An 18,591-nucleotide genomic window follows, 5' to 3' on the forward strand; every position below is an offset into this window, starting at 1 on the left:
GATCAGAACAATTGGAAAAACATTAACATTAATTAACATTAATCCCATGAGCACATGGATAGAATGAGCTAACATAATAAAAATTACCATCCTATGCACACCTATCTATTAATTTAGTGCCATACCCAATCAACTACCAAAAAAAAAACTTTTTTACTGAATTAGAAAAAATCATAACAAAGTTCATTTGGAAGAACAAAAGATCAAGGATATCCAGGGAAATCATGAAAAAAAATGCAAAGGCAGGAGGCCTTGCAGTCCCAAATCTCAAACTATACTATAAAGCAGTGATCATCAAAACAATTTGGTCTCTGGCTAAGAGACAGAAAGGAGGATCAGTAGAATAGACTAGGGGTAAATGACATTGGCAAGACAGTCTATGATAAGCCCAAAGATCCCAGTCTTGGGGACCAAAACCCACTATTTGATAAAAACTGCTGGGAAAATTGGAAGACAGAATGGGAGAGATTAGGTTTGGATCAACATCTCACACCCTATACCAAGATGAACTCACAATGGGTGAATGACTTGAATATGAAGAAGGAAACTATAAGCAAATTAGGCAAACACAAAATAGTATACATGTCAGATCTTTGGGACAGGAAAGACTTTAAAACCAAGCAAGAGAAAAAATCATAAAATGTAAAATCAATAATTTTGATTACATCAAATTAAAAAGCTTTTGTATAAATAAAACTATTGTATCCAAAATTAGAAAGGAAGAAACAAATTGAGAAACAATTTTCATAACAAAAACCTCTGACAAAGGTCTAATTACTCAAATTTATAAAGAGCTAAACTAGTTGTACAAAAAATTCAAGCCATTTACCAATTGGATTGTTCTTCCTTCTTTGGGTCATTTTCAATGCACGTAAGAGTTGAGTATTTTCTATAACCAACCTCTTTACCCTTCCAGTGTATTGATGTTCTCCCCCGACCTGCCATGAGCTTCTTTGTGACAAAAGATATAATAGAGAAAAAGACATGTACAAAAATATTCATAGGTGCGTTCTTTGTGGTGGCAAAAAATTGGAAAATGAGGGGATGCCCTTCAATTGGGTAATGGCTGAACAAATTGTGGTATATGTTGGTGATGGAATACTATTGTGCTCAAAGGAATAATAAAGTGGAGGAATTCCATGGGGACTGGAACAACCTCCAAGAATTAATGCAGAGTGAAAGGAGCAGAACCAGGAAAACATTGTACACAGAGACTGATACACTGTGGTACAAACGATTGTAATGAACATTGCCATTAGTGGCAATGCAGTGATCCTGAGCAACTTGGAGGAATCTATGAGAAAAACCACTATCCATATTCAGAGAAAACACTGGGAGTAAAAACACTGAAGAAAAACAACTGCTTGAAAGGTTGAAAGGATATGGTTGGGGATGTAGACTCTAAATGAACATCCTAGTGCCAAAAACAATATGGAAAAAGGTTCTGATCAAGGACACAGGTAATACCCAATGAAATTGCACTGTTGGCTGTGGAAATTGTGGCTGGAGGGGAGGGAGGGAAATAAAGTGATTATTGTAACCAAAAAATAAATAAATAAATAAAATTTTAAAAAAAGATGATAAGCAGGAGATTAGCAAAGGGTTTCATGTGTGGAAGCAGAAGCCATTATGAGTTCTAGCAAATAAGGCCTAAAGTTGGTTTATTTGTTTTTTCAGTTAATGACTTTTTTCACTCTCTCCTACCAAAAAGAAGGAAAGAAATAAGCAACCAAGACACACAAATGCAAATATTGGCCATATCCCAAAATAATATATAATGCTACATTTTGAGTTTATCAGTCCTGATATGATGAAGTATTTGACCAAATCTCCTGACAAAGAAATGGTGCATTCCTGATAACAGTTAAGTTATTCAGAGTTGATCATCATACTTTATTGCTGTTGTTGCATATAACAGTATCATTGTTCTGCTTACTTAACATATCTTTCCATTTTTTTCTAATGATAATCCTGTTCATTATTTCTTATGGCTCAACAGTATATCACATCTTGTTCAACCCTTTCCTAAATAATGGACATCCCTACAGTTTCTAGTTCTTTGCCACCACAAATAGAGATCTATTTCTTTGTACAAGAAGTCCCTTTTACAGTAACTTTGACCTCTTTGGGTAAATTTCATTTTAATAAATTTAGCCCAAATGATCCAACCTTTTCTGAATCCTGATTCTGTCATCCAGTGTTAACCATTTCCTCTTGGCTAAGTGTAATTTCCAAATCTTTTCAGAAAGTAATCTCTTCCTTTATCCAGGTCATTGATAAAAATATTAGTCTCAACTAATAGAGGGTATTTCAGCTAATATAATGACTAAAGAACATTTTGTTGTTGTTTTTTTCATTAGGAAATTCCCTTAAGAAGGTATCTGTTCTGCATTCAACAAATGATAATAGTCCAATCCATTTCTGACATTTATGTTTAGTGGCACCTGATTTTAGCTTGTACCATAATTTAATGCTCCTAACTTATGATTAAATTTCACCTGGATTACAACCAGTCAGACCTACTGTAGAGTTAATTCTTTCACTGGATAAGGGAATTGAATGAGATGATCTCTCCTTGAATATCACTTCCATCACTATAAAACTAGCTAGACCATCTAGCCCAATAGAGTGGAAAAAGTACTTTATTGTAGTCAGAGGACCAAAGGTTAAATCTTGGGTCCCTTACTGTCTATTTGATGTAGAATGGATTATTTGACATAAAATGTAAGAGTTGTGTTGACTCCTCACATATTTTCTAGTTCTTGGTCCTACTCTTTAACGTCTTCTCACAACTCTAAGGGTGCCAGTTCCAACTTGGAGAAACACAACAGAGGTCAGAAAAAATATGAGATTGAGAACAGGGAAAAGGATGTTCCTTTTCCACCTATTGGTGGAAACATCCTTAAAATTTTTCTGGTTTTTATTCTAAACACAATTACCTCTATGATCTGAAAAAAACATGTTCTCTATGAAAAAAAAAACAAAAATAGAGTAACATATGATCCAAACAAATTATACTAAATGTTAAAGAATGTTTGCCAAGGTGAGTAGCTGTATTAGAGGGGAAAGAAGTCTCTTTCTTTCCTTCCTTTTCCTCCTCCTCCTTCTCCTCCAATTCTGTTTCTCTCTATCATCCCCCTCTCCTTCTCTCTCACTCCCTTTCCTTCCCCTCTTTTTTGTCTGTAGAGAAGCATTTCTTTTCTATCTCAAGCTCATTTATGTTGCCTAAGCATAGGAGGGTTCTTTATAGTTAAAAATACAGCACCATGGACAGCACTGGGGCAAAGCAGGCCCTGGACCATTGTGCTATCTCACATTAATTACTGTGCTCTCTCAGCTGACTCTGCACAGCAATACACAGAAAGAAACACTATTAAATACCCACTTCTTCAAAGAAATTTTAGCATAATTCAAAATGTTGTAAAGGTCACATTTCTGTGCTGTTACAAAAATCTTTATTATGTATATGCCAGCCAATGCATGCACATTTCAGTCTAGAAAATCCAGGTGCATGAAGGTGTCCAGTTTTAATTATCCAAGTGAATGGAGAGTAGCAAAAGTAAGAATGACAAAAGATTGTTGGTTGTCACTGAATCATTTCCTTAAATTTTGTGTGTATGTCTGTCCATAGTGCTCAGTTTTTAGCAATTCACAATAATTTCAACAAAATGAGTATGAGAGTTTACTTTCTCCATCTTGCATTCTTTATAGGACCAAAATGATTTAATCATCACCTACCTTCCTGAAAATCAGAAACTTAATAGGCATGATGGTACACTACAATAATCTCTGTTGACAGGGAGAATAAAACTGATGGACTAGATGTGCTCAGGAATTCTGAGCTACAGTAGTGCTAATGTCAGCCAAGTGTCTGTTCTAAATCTTGCACGAACTTGATGAGCTCTTGAGAATAAAGGGCTACCAGACTGCCACAGAAGGAGTTAACCAGCTCAGGTAAGAAATGTAGCACACCAATAGTGGATTTTTGTCCCAAAAGCTGGGATCTTTGGGTTTATCGTATACTGTCTTGCTGAGGTCACTTTCCCCCAGTCTATTCCACTGATCTTCCTTTCTGTTTCTTAGCCAGTACCAAATTGTTTTGATGACTGCTGCTTTGTAATATAGTTTAAGGTCAGGGACTGCAAGGCCCCCATCATATGTGTTTTTTTTTTTCATTTTTTTCCTGGATATCCTTGATCTTTTGTTATTCCAAATGAATTTTGTTATAGTTTTTGCTAAATCAGTAAAGAAATATTTTGAGAGTTCAATGGGTATGGCACTAAATAAATAAATAAGTTTGGGAAGGAAGGTCATTTTTATTATATTGGCTCATCCTATCCATTAGCAGTTAATGTTTTTCCAATTGCTCAAGTCTAGTTTTAGTTGTGTGGAGAGTGTTTTGTAGTTGTGTTCATATAGTTCCTGTGTTTGTCTAGGGAGATAGATTCCTAGGTATTTTATTTTGTCTAAGGTGATTTTGAATGGGATTTCTCTTTCTAGTTCTTGCTGCTGAGCTGTGTTGGAGATATATAGAAAAGCTGATGACTTATGTAGGTTTATTTTCTATCCTGCAACTTTGCTAAAGTTGTTAATTATTTCAATTAGCTTTTTGGTTGAATCTCTTGGATTCTTTAAGTAGACCATCATGTCATCTGCAAAGAGTGATAACTTGGTCTCCTCCTTGCCTATTTTGATGCCTTCAATTTCTTTTTCTTCTCTAATTGCTACTGCTAGTGTTTCTAGTACAATATTAAATAATAGAGGTGATAATGGGCATCCTTGTTTCCCACCTGATCTTATTGGGAAGGCTCCTAGTTTACCCCCATTGCAGATGATATTAGCTGATGGTTTTAGACATATACTTTTTATTATTTTTAGGAAGGACCCTTCTATTCCTATGCTTTCTAGTGTTTTTAATAGGAATGGGTGTTGTATTTTGTCAAAGGCTTTTTCTGCGTCTATTGAGATAATCATGTGATTCTTGTTGGTTTGTTTGTTGATGTGGTGAATTATGTGGATGGTTTTCCTAATATTGAACCAGCCCTGCATCCCTGGTATAAATCCTACTTGATCATGGTGGATGACCCTTCTGATCACTTGCTGGAGTCTTTTTGCTAGTATCCTATTTAAGATTTTTGCATCTATATTCATTAGGGAGATTGGCCTATAGTTTTCTTTCTCTGTTTTTGACCTGCCTGGTTTTGGAATCAGTACCATGTTTGTGTCATAAAAGGAGTTTGGTAGAACTCCCTCTTTGCTTATTATGTCAAATAGTTTGTATAGTATTGGGATTAACTGTTCTCTGAATGTTTGATAGAATTCACTGGTGAATCCATCAGGCCCTGGGGATTTTTTCTTAGGAATTCTTTGATGGCTTGTTGGATTTCATTTTCTGATATGGGATTATTTAAGAATTCTATTTCCTCTTCTGTTAGTCTAGGCAGTTTGTATTTTTGTATATATTCATCCATTTCTCCTAAATTGGTGTATTTATTGCCATATAATTGGGCAAAGTAATTTCTAATGATTGCCTTAATTTCCTCTTCATTGGAGGTGCTGTCCCCCTTTTCATCTTTAATGCTGTTAACTTGCTTTTCTTCCTTCCTTTTTTAAATTATATTGACCAGTACTTTGTCTATTTTGTTTGTTTTTTCAAAGTACCAGCTTCTTGTCTTATTTATTAAATCAATAGTTCTATCACTTTCTATTTTATTAATTTCTCCCTTAATTTTTAGGATTTCTAGTTTGGTTTTCTGCTGGGGGGTTTTAATTTGATCGCTTTCGAGTTTTTTCATTTGCATTTCCAATTGATTGATCTCTGCTCTCCCTTGTTTGTTAATATAAGCATTCAGGGATATGAATTTACCTCTGATTACTGCTTTGGCTGTATCCCAAAAAGTTTGAAAGCATGTCTCACCATTGTCATTTTCCTCGATGAAATTATTGTTTCTATGATTTCTTCTTTAACTAAACGGTTTTGGAGTATCATATTGTTTAATTTCCAATTAGTTTTAGATTTGGTTTTCCATGTACCATTACTAATCATTATTTTTATTGCCTTGTGATCTGAGAAGGCTGCATTCATTATTTCTGCTTTTCTGCATTTGTGTGCTATGTTTCTGTGACATAATGTATGGTCAGTTTTTGTGAATGTGCCATGTGGTGCTGAGAAGAAGGTGTATTCCTTTTTATCCCTATTTATTTTTCTCCATATGTATATTAATTCTAATTTTTCTAAGATTCCATTCACTTCTTTCACCTCTTTCTTATTTATTTTTTGGTTTGATTTATCTAAATATCTAAATGGTTGATTTAAGTCTCCCACTAATATGGTTTTACTGTCTATTTCTTCCTTCAATTCTCCTAGTTTCTCCATTAGAAATTTGGGTGCTATATTATTTGGTGCATACATGTTGGTTAGTGATATTTCCTCATTATCTAAAGTCCCTTTTAACAAAATATAATTACCTTCCCTATCCCTTTTGATCAGGTCTATTTTTGCTTTGGTGTTATCAGATATCATGATTACCACTCCTGCCTTCTTTCTGTCAGTTGAGGCCCAGAAGGTCTTACTCCATCCTTTAATTCTGACCTTGTGGGTGTCAACCCGCCTCATGTGTGTTTCTTGAAGACAACATATGGTAGGGTTTTGGATTCTAATCCATTCTGCTATTCGTCTACGTTTTATGGGTGAGTTCATCCCATTCACGTTCAAAGTTATGACTGTCACTTGTGGACTCCCTGGCATTTTGATAACCTTCCCTAATTCTAACATTTTTTCCTTCGGCTCTACATTTTAGTCCAGTGATTTACTTTAAATCCGTCCCCCTTATCCCCTCCCTTGATATGTTTACCTTTTTAGTCCCTCCCCTTTTGTTCCCTCTCCCCCTCCCCCCTTGGTTTTCCCTTCTCCCTACCCTTGTTGGGTAAGATAGAATTCAAGATCCCAATGGATCTGGATGTTCTTCCCTCTCTGAGTTGATTTCCCTGAGAGTAAGGTTTAAGTAAAGACTCTCTTCCTCTCCTGCTTATAGAAGTTTTCTTCCCCTCCCCTTCCCATGTGAATCTTTGTGTGAGAATGATTATTCTATTTGGTCTTTCTTTTCCCCCTATTTACACATTACATTTTCCCCACCTGTTAGTATACATAGATTGATATAAATGTAGTCCTTATAGAAGAGAGTTTGAGTAAAAGAAGAAGATAACATTTTTCTCCTTTTCCCTTTCCTTTCCTTCATATTTACCTTTTCAGGTATTCCATGCTCTTTGATTTTTGATATCGAACTTTCCACAGAGCTCTGGTCTTTTCATTCAAAAAGTTGGAAATCTTCTATTTTGTTGAATGCCCATACTTTCCCTTGGAAGTATATAGTCAGTTTTGCTGGATAGCTGATTCTTGGTTGAAGACCCAGCTCTCTTGCCTTTCTGAAGATCATGTTCCATGCCTTATGATCATTCAGAGTAGAACTTGCAAGGTCTTGTGTGACCCTGATTGGCATTCCTTTATATCTAAATTGTCTTTTTCTGGCTTCCTGTAGGATTTGTTCTTTTGTTTGAGAGCTTTGGAATTTGGCAATTTCATTCCTGGGAGTTGTCTTTTGGGGGTTTAGTGTAGAGGGTGTTCTGTGAGCTCTGTCAGTGGCTGTATTGCCCCCTTGTTCTAGAATCTCTGGGCAATTTTCTTTGATTATCTCTTGTATTAAGATGTCGAGTTTGCTGTTTATTTCTGGCTTTTCTGGAAGTCTAATTATTCTTAAATTATCTCTTCTCCCTCTATTTTCCAAATCTGTCACTTTGTCAGTGAGATATTTTATGTTCTCTTCTAATTTCTTGGTCTTTTGGCTTTGCTTTATTAGTTCTTGCTTTAAAGCCTGGTTTTCCTTTTCACTTTGGTCAAACTGGTTTTGTAGATGCGTAAATTTCTTTTGCATTATTTCCCACTTTTCCTCTCAGAAGGCTTCCATCTTTGTGATCATTTCAGATTCAAATTCTTCATGGGTTTGTGGAGAGTTTCCATTTCCTTTGGAAGGTTTCAGAGCATTTGCTTGCCTCTTCTATCTCTGTGTTTTGTATTTTTGCTCCATAAAATGTGTCCAAAGTTGCCCCCTTCTTCTTGTTTGTTTGTTTTTTTGGGAGGGGGGACTTTTGTGCTTCTGTGGAGTTTGCCATCTCTATCTGAGTGGGGGGGATTTGCTTTTCTTATCTCTGTCTGGTGTTCAGAGGTTTTAGCCCTAGGCAGATTGTCCGTTCTATGCAGTTGTTGTTCTGTCTTCCCGGGAAGCCAGGAGTTGCTGGTGTGTCCCTGTTACTGCCCTCCTCTCCTCGGCACCCTCCTGATGCTTCTCCATTGCCTTACTTCCACACTCTAAGCCTAGCTTGGCCCTTGTTCCTGTGCCTTAGCCGGCCAGAGCCTGCACTCTGTGGGGGGAGGGGCCGCGGCTTCCGGAAGCTCTGAGGGCTCCTAATGAGGTTAGCTTTCCCTGGGTTGAATTTAGTATGCCTTGAGGCAGGGTCTTTTATCGTGAGACTCCGATGGAAGGATCCAGCCAGGGGGTTACAAGCTCCCCCCTCTCTCTCTGTTTCCCTGCTGTCTGGGTGCCCCCTCGCCTTGGTTAGGTTGTTGTCAGGATGTGGCCTTCAGAATAGCCGGCCCTGGGGTCCTTTTGCCAGTCCTGAGGGTTACTGTTGTTTCAGAAGACCCTGCTCCCTGAGGGGGAGGGGCCTCGGCTTCCCTGGGCTCAGGGCAAGGGCTCCTGATAAGAAGATTAGCTTTCCCTGGATTGAATTTAGTATGCCTTGAGGCAGGGACATTTTTCGTGAGACTCTGATGGAATTATCCAGCCAGGGGGTTAAAAGCTCCCCCCTCTCTCTGTTTCCCTGCTGTCTGGGTGCCCCCTTGACTGGGTTAGGTTGTATTCAGGATGTGGCCTTCAGAATAGCCGGCTCCTGAGGCCCTTTTGCCAGCCCTGAGGGTTGCTGTTGTTTCAGAAGACCATGCTCTCTTTGAGGGGGAGGGGCCGCGGCTTCCCGGAGCTCCAAGGGCTCCTCCCAGGGGGTTACGTGCTCCCCTGTCCCTCTCTGTTTCCCTGCTGTCTGGGTGCCCCCTCCACTGGGTTAGGTTGTTTTCAGGAAGGGGCCTTCAGAATAGCAGGCCGTGGGGCTCTGAGGTTGTCTCTGCTGCCTCGGACTCGGACTCAGCGCTCTGGGTTGGGGGGGATTGATCCTAGGACCTTCCTTCTGCCTACCCCTTAGGTCCGAGTGGTCTCGGGTTCTGGCTTTTGGGGGGAGGGGGCCGTACCTTTTGATCCAGGTCCAGGTCCAGGAGGAAGACTCGCGGGGTCTATGCTGCTGATTGTTTTGAATTTCGGTGTCCTAGGAGCATTCGGTTTGAGATTGGTAAGGAAGGGTTTCAGGAGATCTGAATTTTAGCTTTCTCTAAGCCGCCATCTTGACCGGAAGTCAACACAAGTATTTTAGAAGAAAGTTTATCTCCTACATAATTTGCACTTCATCTTTTGTTTAGATTTGTCAAAGTAACATATTGTAAGAATTCTCTGGGTATACAGAATGTTTCATTGGAAACATTTCCCTAAGGTCAAAGGTTATGCTTTACGAAGTTTATGAAACTTAGTCTACTTTGACAAGTACAGAAACGGTTCCATCATCACCTTCCTTCCTGAGAATCAAAGGTCTGAAAAGGTCTCACTCAGAGGCAAAAAAGGGAAAGAATGCAATTGTGAATCCTGGACCATTTAAAGAACCTTATTTGCTCCTAACGTAACCATTAGGAACTAAACTCAATGTACATATTTATGCAAAATAATATCAGAATTAATTCTCTGAGCAAGTATTTGGCCCTTTTTTCTTACAATTAGGGTTATCTTTACACTAGTAATACTGTTTCTAGTTAGATCATTTTTTAAAATACAGAAATAAGATCTCTTGGCTTTTATGAAAAGCTGGCTGAGTACATTTATGAAAATAAACCCTGCCTAATTCACCAAAGACCCATATGAATTAAGAATGGACCTAATAATTATTGGACAGCAATTTCAAAAAGGAAATTTCCTATTCTCTGTTCCTTGTTATTGATGGATTGCCATGGGCAAAGAAAACATTACCAAATGTCCAGACTAAATGAGAGGAAATGCCATACTTAGCAAGGTGAATCCCTAGAAAAAAAGACCTGATTTGTTTCTGGGAAGTACAATGAATAACTGATTTATGAAATATCACAGTCACTGAAGAATTAAAGTTATAGGCCACCCAAAGGCAATTGAGAAGCATACACTGGATGTCAATAGATTCCAAAAGACTTCCTATAAGAATTGTACAGGATGATATATCTAGACAGCTAGATGGTGCAGTGTATCAGGGACTGTCTCTGAAGTCAGGAAGACATGAGTTCAAATCTTGATTCAGACACTTCTGAGACTGAGTAGTTAACTTAATTTCTTTTTTCCTCAGAAGAGTAATAATAGCACCTACTTTCTAACATTATTATATAAAGAATTTTGTCAAATTTATATGAAAATGAGCCATTCCTCACTGATAAATGTCCAAAGGTTTGAACATAGAACTTTGGAATGAAAAAATTAAAACTACATATAAGTACATGAAAAATACTGCAGATCATTATTGTTTAGATAAATTCAAATAAAAAACCAACATATCAACTCACATCTATTAAGTTGGTTAAAATAATAGAAGTACAAAATGACAAGTGTTGAAGGTGATGTGAGAATATAGGGGCACTAATATAGTATTGGTGGAACTGCATATTGATCCAACTATTTTGGAGAACAATTTGGAATTATGCCCAAAGAATTATAAAACTATATATGTACATTTTAAACCAACAATACAACTAGCAGGATTATTTCCTGAAATGATCAGGAAAAAAGAAAATAATTTATATGTTCTAAAATATTTATATTAATTTTCTTTGTGGTGGCAAAGAACTGGAAGTTGAAGGAATGTCCATCAGTTGGAGAATGACTAAACAAGGTGTGGCATATGGTTGTGATTAAACACTGCTCTCCCATAAGAAATCACAAACAGGTTAATTTTCTTTAAAACTGGAAAGACCTATTTGAAGCTATGAAAAGCGAAATGAGCAGAATCAAGAGAATATTATCTATGGCAGAAATATTGTTTAATATTGTTTGAAGAATGATTTGCATATATTCATCTCTAGAGAAAGAGCTGATAAAAAGAAATAAACAAGACAGTTTTAGAGATTCATATATCTTTTTGTCAAATAGTACTTTCTCTAATGGGGGCAGAGGAGGAAGAGAGAAAGTTTCCTAGGCATTTTAAGGTAACAAATACAGAATAAATATGTAAATGTAACTTTAAAATCCTAAAATGGGATATTTATAAAACACTTTGCAAACTTCAAAACACTACATAAATGATAGTAATGTTGGTGGTGGCAGTGGTAGTGGTATTGATGAAGAAAAGAGGATGATAGTTTGTGATTTTTTTTCAGTTTAAAGTAAATGGTATGATCACAGATTCATTGAAGTACCAAAGAATATCTTTTCAGTTATGATTAAATTAGCTCTTTTTAAATAGAGTAATTCACATTGATATGATGCTTTGGGGCTTAGAAAGAATTTTCCTTTCAATGACCTTATGAGTAGTTAATGCAAGTATTACTATACTCCTCTTATAAATAGGAACTTGAAACTCAGAGAAGTTAGATGATTTTCTTATGATGACACAGCTAATAAGTAAAAGCCATCATTTGCATCGAAGTCTTCCAACTCTGAGTTCAATTCTCTTTGTATTATATTATGCTCTTTTGTATTTCTACTCCTCCCACTCCCAAAGGATTGCAAGAAAATGCTGAATTTATTTGTGGTTAAGGAAACTGGGAAAGCTCTAAGCTTCCAACTTATTATTTCAGGTGAAATACTGGGAATTCCAGGAAAATAGGATTTACAGCTGTGGAGTTTAAAAGTTCTTTACACACCCTCTAGTTCTACTCCTTCATTTTACAGACAATGATTCAAAGGCATGGAAAAGTAAAGTGACTTACTTGAGATCAATAGCTAGGACCATCAGAGACAGTATTTTAACACCTCTGATTCAAGAATCAATGTCCTCTCCCCTTCCTCCTAATGCCCCCCTTATCAGATAATTCAGGAAAAAGAATGAAGTCTAAGAACAAATTGTTGGAGAAAAGTACCCTGTGCATTAAGGGAAAGGGGAAACTTAAAGACTTAAATCTTTATTATGACAATTCCTTTTACTGTCTTTAATTTATTGGTACAAAAACATCTCATTCATTCATACCCCACTAATTTTCAAATAGTGAAATGGTGAACAAGTCAGTTGGTCAGTTAAAAAGCATTTATTAAATACTTAATTTGCAAGGCAACTGTGCCAATTTCTAGGAATAGGGGGCAAAGGATATAAATACTGCCCCTTTCCTGAGGGAGCTCACAATCTATTGTCAGAGAAAACATGCAAAACACTATGTACAGACAAAATATATAGAATGTAAATGAAAGATAATTTTAGAAGGAAAGAAATAAAATTGGAAAAACCTATAAAAGATGAGATTTCTAAACTGAAATTTACTTTGTTTTAAAATAAACTATAGAAAACTAACACAAATCACATGATTATCTCAATACATGCAGAAAAAAGCCTTTAACAAGATACAAAACCAATTCCTCTTAAAAACACTAGAAAGCATAGGAATAATTGGATCATTTCTTAAAATGATAAGTAATATCTACCTAAAACCATCAGTAAGTATCATCTGCAAAGCAAGGATGCCCATTATCACCACTATTATTTAATATTATATTAGAAGGACTAGCTTAGCAATGTGAGAAGAAAGATAAATTGAAAGAATTAAAGTAGGCAATGAAGAAACTAAACTATAACTCTTTGTATATGAGATGATGTTATACTTAGAGAAGCAACTAAAAAACTAATTGAAATAATTAATAACTTTAATAAAGTTCCAGGATACAAAATAAACTCACAAAAATCATCAGCATTTCTATATATTACCAACAAAGTCCAGTACCAAGAGATAGAAAGAGAAATTCCATCTAAAATCACTCTAGACAACATAAACTATTTGGGAATGTACTTGCACAGAAAAACACTGGAATTATTATGAACATAATTACAAAGTACTTTTCACACAATTAGTCAGATGTAAACAATTCAAAAATTATGAATTGCTCAGGGGTAGGCCAAGTTAACATAATAAAAATGGCAATTCTACTGAAATTAATTTACTTATTCAGCACAATACCAATCAAACTAGCAAATAATTATTTTATAGAACTAGAAAATATAATAACAAAATTCATCTGGAAGAACAAAAGGTCAATAATATCAAGAAAATTAATGAAAAAAGTGAAGGAAGGTGGCCTACTAGTTCCAGATCTAAAACTGTACTATAAAGCAATAATAATAAAATAATAGAATGGTAGATCAATGGAACAGATTAGAAATACAATATACATAAATAAATGACCAGAGCAACTTGGTGTTTGATAAACCTGAAGACCCCAGATTTTTGGAATAAAAACTCACTGTTTAACAAGAACTGCTGGGAAAATTGGAAAATGGTATGGCAGAAACTCAGTATAGGCCAATATCTCACACCTTATACCAAGATAAGAGATAAAGAGTGATACCATAACTAAATTAGGGATACATTGAATAGTTTACCTGGCAGATCCAGGGAGAAGGGAAGAATTTATAAACAAACAAGAGAAAGCATTATAAGATATAAAATGAATAACTTTTATTATATTAAAATGAAAAGCTCTTATATAAACAAAACTAATGTAACCAAGATTTGAAGAGGAAATAAAAAACTGGAGGAGAAAAAACTTTATAACAGCTTTCTGTGATAAAGGTCACATTTTTCAAATATATAGAGAACTAAATAAATTTATCATACAAACCATTCCCCTACTGACAAATGGTCAAAGGAATTGAACAAGCAAATTTCTGCTGAATAAATCAAAGTTATCAATAATCATTTGAAAAACTGTTCTAAATCATTCTTGACTAGAGAAATGCAAATTAGAACAATGTTTAAGTATCACCTTATGCCTATCAAATTGGTCAATATGGCAGTAAAGGGAAGTGAAAAATATTGGAGGAGATGTGGCAAAATTGGGACACATACATTGTAGGTGAAGTTTTGAACTGATCCAACCATTCTAGAGGGCAATTTGGAACTATGCCCAAAGGGCTATGAAATTAAGCATATCTTTTGATTCTATAATACCACTACTGGGTCTATATCCCAAAGAGATAATTTAAAAAAGGAAAGTAACTACTTGTACAAAATATTTAAAACAATTCTTTTTGTGGTGGCAAATATTGGAAATTGAAGGGATGTCCATCAATAGGAGTATGGCTAAACAAAGTGTAGCACATGTTGTTGATGGAATACTATTGCACTATAAGAAATGATAAGCAAGACAATTTCAGAAAAATCTGGAAAGATCAGCATAAATTTATGTAGAGTGAAATAAGCAAAGCCAGGAGAAATTATACACAGTAGCAACAATATTGGGTGATGATTGGATGTGAAAACTTGGCTCTCTCAACAATACAATGATCTGGGACAATACTGAAAGACTTATGATGGAGAATGTCATCCACCTCCAGAAAAAGAACTATTGGAGTTGGATAGATATGGATCAAAGCATACTATCTTTCACATCAGTGTTTCTATGGTTTTATTTTGGAGTCTGGGTTTTGTATGAGTGTACTCTTATAGCAATGACCAATATGGAATTATATTCTGCATGATTGTATATATATATATATATATATATATACACACACACACACACACACACACACACACATATGTGTGTGTGACCCAATTCAAATTACTTATAATCCCCAAGTTGGGGAAGGAAAAAGAGGGAAGGAGACAGTTTTGATTGTATAATTTTGGAAAACACATATTGAAAACTTATTATATATAACTGGGAAAGTAAAATACCTTTGAATTAAAATAAATTAATTGGTTAATAAACCATAAATAGTGTAAATTAAGAAAATAAACAAAATCAAGAATGATTTTCTAAACTAGGCATCAACCAACATCTCACCAGGATAAAATCAAAATGGACACTTTATCTAGAAATAGAGAATGACACCATAAACAAATTAGGAGATCATGGAAAAAACTTACCTATCACATTTATGGATAAGGGAAAACTGTAATACTAAACAAGATATAAAGAATATTACAAAAGTTGAAATGGATAATGTTGGTTATGTTAAATTTTAAAGGGTTTGTATAAACAAAACCAATGAAATCAATAAGAAGGGAAACAACAAATTAGGTGTGGGAGGGGATTTATAGCAAGTATCTGTGACAAAAGTCTCATTTTTCAAATACATAGAGACCCAAGTCATATTTATAAGAATACAAAGTATTCCTCAGTTTAAAAATGGTCAAAAGTTATGAATAGGCAGTTTTCAGAGGCAACCATTAATACTATCTTTAATCATACGAAAAAATGATCCATATCACTACTGACTAAAGAAATGCAAATTTAAAAAATTCCAAGACACCACCTCACACTTATAAGATGGGCTAACAAGACCAGAAAGAAAAATGATGGATATTGGAGGAGATTTAAGAAAATTAGGACAACTTCATCTAATGTTGGTAGAACTGTGAACTAATAAAAACATTTTGAAAAAGCAATATGGCATCAGGACCATAGGGCCATAAAACCATGCATACCTTTTGACATATAAAAAACTGGGTCTGTATATCAAAGAGATAAGAGATAAGGGGAAAGTATCGACCTGTACTAAAATATTTTTAGCAGCTCTTTTTGTAGTGGCAAAGAATTGGAAATACAGGGTTGTCCATCACTTGGGGAATGGATGACCAAGTTATAGTATATATTTGTAATGGAATAGTATTGCACCATAAGAAATGACAACCAGGATGAGTTGAGAAAAACCTGGAAAGACATATGTACTGATACAAAGTGAAGGAATCAGAACCAGGAGAACAATGTATACAGCAAAAAGAAATATCATATGATGATCAATTGTGAAGGGCCAACCATTATCAGCAAAACAAGTCTCCAAGATAACCACAAGAAACTCATGATGAAAATGCTATCCACAGCTAAAAAAGTTGGAATATGAGTGTAGTTCAAAACATGTTTATCTCCTTCATGAGATTTTTATTGTATATGGAATACATGATATTATGTATTCATATCATTAAATGAGCAATATTAAAATATGCATTGCATGAAAGCACTGGAATAACATATGAGATTATTTATCAACTTGATGAGTTGGGTTAGGAGGGAAGGAGGGAAATAATTTGAATCCTAAAATGTTAGGAGACAATTATTAAAAATTGTTTCTACATGTAACTAAAAAAAAACATTTTTAAACAATGACTTTTTAAAAATTTAAAAACACAAGACCTTTTAAGGATGTTGACACATTTATCACTGATATTCAAAGTCATAACTCATCATTAAAGGATGGAGAGGTCTCAACTAAAAATTACTTGATTAGTACTCTGTGTAACAAAAAATGCTTAAGAGTAATAAAACTTTATTTCCCTAAAGATTTTCAGAAACATTAACATTTGACTAATTCAGACTGATCTCTCCCCCAGGGCCAACCTAAACATAGAGTAGTTGTCAGGTTCCTTTCTCCCCAGTTATCCTGAATTAATAAGATATCATATTCTTTATAAAGTATATTTCCCCTCTGCTCTATTTCTTTAGTATCTACATGGAAGATAACTGGTATTTTTCATTCAAAAACATAAGATACACTTGTCACTTCAGAAGAAGCTCTTAAATATGAAAGGACACAAGTGAAATAAGAGAAGAAAGTTGGGATAGGAGAGTTAGAATTGAATGGAGAAATGGGAAATGTAAAATAGAAGTACAGGAGAAAGAGCCAAGTAAATACTTTCTATTTCAGAAGAACACATTTAAAAACAATCTCATAAAAATAAAGTAATCACCACCAAAAGTAAAAGTATCCATACTGTAAATGAAGATATTGGGCAATGACAAATGCATCTGCAAAAAGAAAAGAAGCTCAGAACTTTATGAAATGCCAATCAACTGAAATGGGGAGACAGTTCCCATAGAATATTGGGGAAAAGCAGTTAAGAAACTTCAGCTGCCTGAGAGAGATTCCTTTTCTGGCTGTTTGACCAGAAGGTGAAACATAGACTACTCTCTAGCCATTGCCTTATCCATAAGACTGTGAGCTGAAAAGACATTTGGGTTTTAGCCCAGAAGAAACTTGTCAGCATTGCTGTCAATATTTCCCCTTGGGGAAAGATAATTTTATTTCCTGAATTGAATATATTTTAAGATCTTAAATCAATAGGATAATTTAGAAAATTTAGGGAAATCTAATTTTCCTCTTCCTCCCCCCCCCTTCTCCTTACCTTCTCTACCCAAAAGAATAAAAGACATTTTAGTTGAAGGATTTGATTGTGGGATTTGGTTATTAGGAGAAATCTTAAAGCTTACCATTAGTGAGAAGAACATTTCTAAGACAGGTGAAAAGGAACAGGAAGTAGTACAGGGGAAGGGTTCAAGATTCAGTTTTTTCCCTGGCTTGCTTCCTGGTGTTACCTCTCTATAACATTTCCCCATTACAATAATTCCCCTAGTAAAATTATCTACTACAATTTGGCTGTTCCTGTTCTCTATGGCTGTCAAATAAATAAATGGCAGCTTCTCGGAGTTCATCAAGCATGATGTTATCGTATTTAGGAAAATAATTCCTGAAGAAGTTCTTTAGATGAGAGTTACAACCTCTCAGGAATTGTCCCCTGACATGTTCCACTGATTCCAAAGAGTCTTGATTTAGAACCATGATAGATTCAACTGTCTCAGTGAGTCTATCAATATAAGTGGCAGGATGCTCTTCTTTCTCCTGGCTTAACTTATCAAATGTGCTCCAAGAATTGGACTTGGAACAAAAGGACTTTATTGCTTGCAGGAAGTCTTCCCTGCATTTCCTCACATATGCCAAATTAGTGGGATTAGCAAAATCAAAATCTCTTTCCTCCTCTGTGGGCCAACTTGTCAAGGAATTGTCCTTTCTGGTCTTGTCAATGAACTATCTATGCTCATGAGGGCTGAATAATTTAGATAAAAGAAAATCTGAATCCTCAAAATCTGGCTCAAAAATTTTAAAGGCCATTTTTAGCTCCATGAGCACTCAGTAAAGCTTGTTTAGAAACTTTGGGAATCTGTGTTTTATTGAATCCAATTCTTGGGTGGAGAATGGTTTCTGAATTTTGGAATGAACAATACCAACTAAGTCAGAAATCTTTGCACTATCCCTTGTGTGATTATTTGCCATACCACTGTGTTATTTGTAAAAGGCATTGTTGTTATGAATGCAGTTGAGTTGGCTATCATTCCTATAGTTTCCATCACCACTCCAGTAACTGCACTGTATAAAATGTTATAAATCCAATAGCAAGCAAAAGCAGCCAATACCATAACTCCACACAATATTTGAAGCAGCATCTTCTTATTTTGATCTATATCCAATGGCCTGGGGTGAGCAGACCTTTCC

The sequence above is a fragment of the Monodelphis domestica genome, chromosome 8, assembly GCF_027887165.1.
Source record: "Monodelphis domestica isolate mMonDom1 chromosome 8, mMonDom1.pri, whole genome shotgun sequence".
Taxonomy (NCBI): domain Eukaryota; kingdom Metazoa; phylum Chordata; class Mammalia; order Didelphimorphia; family Didelphidae; genus Monodelphis; species Monodelphis domestica.